Below are 2,841 nucleotides of genomic sequence, written 5' to 3'. Positions count from 1 at the left end.
TTATACGTGATGATAGTTTAGTTATAGATCCACTTCACATTTGGTCTTTTCTCCCAGAAAAGGCTTTGAGCTTCTCATTTTGGGGGATTGTGGCACTTATTTCTCAGTCCCTGTCAATGCTTCTGGTCAAAGGTGGAGGAAGAGTGGTGGAGACAGCTTAGTCTGGTCTTTCTGATTCCCTTACTTGGGGCCATTGACTTTCTCTGTGGCTAATTAACCTTCAGATGTCATGTTGCCCCCAAAGCTGGATAGAAAAGAAGTAATCTTGTTTAAATGCCAATTAGACATCAGAAAACCTTGGGTAGAGACTTGACTCTGCCATTAATTTTCATGACCATTGGCAAGCCAATTAGGTGCTCTGGGACATTGATTTTCTCTGTGTCTGGTTAGTTACCTTGCTACATTCCCTTCAAATTTAAATCAACTTTTTTGACAATGCCATGCTCCCTTCTTGGGGTGAAACCAGAGATAAAATTAACTACCATATGATCCAGCTATCCCTCTTCTGAGTATTCATACAAAAAATATGAAAACACTAATTTGAAAAGATATATGTAGCTCTTTGTTTATGGCAACATTATTTACAATAGCAAAGATATGGAAACAACCTTAGTGGTGACAATCAATAGATGAATGGATAAAGAAAATTCAGTGCATATATATATATATATACATTGCATCTTCTTTATATATATATATATATATATATACACTAGCCATTAAAAAGAGAAAGACATGTAGCATACAGTTTCACTCATTACTGGATTGTAAAAACCAAACAAACATAATAAATAAAGAAACAAACCAAAAGCAAACACCTAGATACAGAGAGCAGAGTAGTGGTCACCAGAGGGTAACCACTGAGGGGGAGGAGAAAATGGGTAAAGAGGATCAACCACACTGTTATCAAAACTCAGGTTTGCTGCTCACTTCTTGAAAGCCAATACTCAAGGGGCAAGGTTGGTGGAAAGGAAAGTTTGCTTTATTCCAGTCTGCAGCTGGGGGAGAAGGCAGACTCAAGTCCAAAGGCCAACTCCCTCCTGACAATCTGTAGGCATAAGCTTTTAAGAGGGAGTTTCAGTGTGTATAGTCAGAGGGAGAGGGACGTGTAGAAATAGCCCAGTCCGCTCTGACAGTCATCTTGAAATTGGTCAGGCAGTGGTCTATCAATATCATCTTGATTGTTCTAAGTACAGTTAATATTCAGTTCCAGAGTTGGTTTGTCCAATTTTCTTGAGGCCAGTTCTCAGAATTGTGGCAGCTTATGTCATGGCTATAGTCTGGACATCATGCACTTAACTCCTTTCACCTGGTGTGGGATTCAGTATCTACAAAACAGTTCAAAGGATATGTCTCAGAATATTATCTATAGATTTTGAAGAGGAATAGAAGTCCTTGACTTTGTTTATTGACTATTATTACTCCAGAGTTGGTTTGTCCCATTTTCTTGAGGCCAGTTCTCAGAATTGTGGCAGCTTATGTCATGGCTACAGTCTGGACATCATGCACTTAACTCCTTTCACCTGGTGGGGGATTCAGTATCTACAAAACAGTTCAAAGGATATGTCTCAGGATATTATCTATAGATTTTGAAGAGGAATAGAAGTCCTTGACTTTGTTTATTGACTATTATTCGGTCTGGCTTGACTTCTTTCCTTTCCTTCTGCTTTTTCTCACTTCTCTGATTAAATTTATTCTTTGACTAAAGTTTTTCTATAGACAAAAAGCGGCAGAGGACATGGGTGTGTGTGTGTGTGTGTGTGTGTGTGTGTGTGTGTGTGTGTGGTGTGGGGGGCAGGAGTGTGTGTGTGTGGGGGGGAGTTCTGTCCTGGGAAGGCCTGATAGGCTCCTGCTCTGCTTCAATATGATGATAAATGGAAAGTAAATTTTTGATGCTGAGCATGTTACTGTATATGCAGAAGTGGAAATTCTATGTCATACACATGAAACTTACATAATGTTATGAAATAATTTTACTTCAATAAAAAACACATTAGTTTTTTTTAAATTCATTGACATTTGGTTGAAAAGATGAAAGGGATTTATTATATTTTTCTGATATATGATAATTCATAATTCATTTCCTATGGCTCTCTAAAATATTTTTCAGTTACAAAATGCTTTAAATTTCAGAGTAAATACAAAAAGTTACCTATATTTTTAAAAATTTGCTTTTTACACATGGTTTCTTGGTTTAGTGGGTCTGAATGCAGCACAAAGCCTTAGTTTAACTCAGATCATCCTAGGAAGGCTGCCCTTTTAAAGTCTTTTATGGTTGCCTTAAATAAGCATTCTCTTTTCTGTATTAATTCTTTAGAGGCTTGGTGTGTTTTTCGCAGCATTTATCAAACTTCCAGCTCCTGTTTCTAACATTTCTTCAACCCTTTGTTCTGATTGATGCCATTTAACTTTATATGTTCTTTATTATTAAGGAATTTTAATAATGTTAGGAAGTCTAAAATCTTTTCTCTCTCTCTTCTTGGAAGTTATTGCCACTGCTGAGATCTGAGCTATACAATTTTTAATGACTCTGTCCCTACTGACATGAGCTGGCCTTTGATGAAATGGGGAGAGGGGATTACAGTTCTTATGCTACAGGGTGCAGTCATATTGGAATACTACAGTTTTGCTGACAATTATGAAATTAACAGGATTTGTGGACCTGTGTGTGCCTAAAGGCCAAACAAGGACTTTAACGTTTCAAAGATAAAGGGGATTCCGAGTAACCCAGAACCTAGGGGCCTTGAGCACTCACTGGACACCAGGAATGTCAATCCTCACTTCTCAGCGAATGAGCTTAGGGCTCGCTGATGACGAAAGCGCTCCTTTGTTGACCGTTCA

The sequence above is a fragment of the Moschus berezovskii genome, chromosome X (genome assembly GCF_049115385.1).
Source record: "Moschus berezovskii isolate FMDL1 chromosome X, NW_MosBer_1.0, whole genome shotgun sequence".
Lineage (NCBI taxonomy): Eukaryota > Metazoa > Chordata > Mammalia > Artiodactyla > Moschidae > Moschus > Moschus berezovskii.
Note: the sequence above shows the minus strand (reverse complement) of the source record.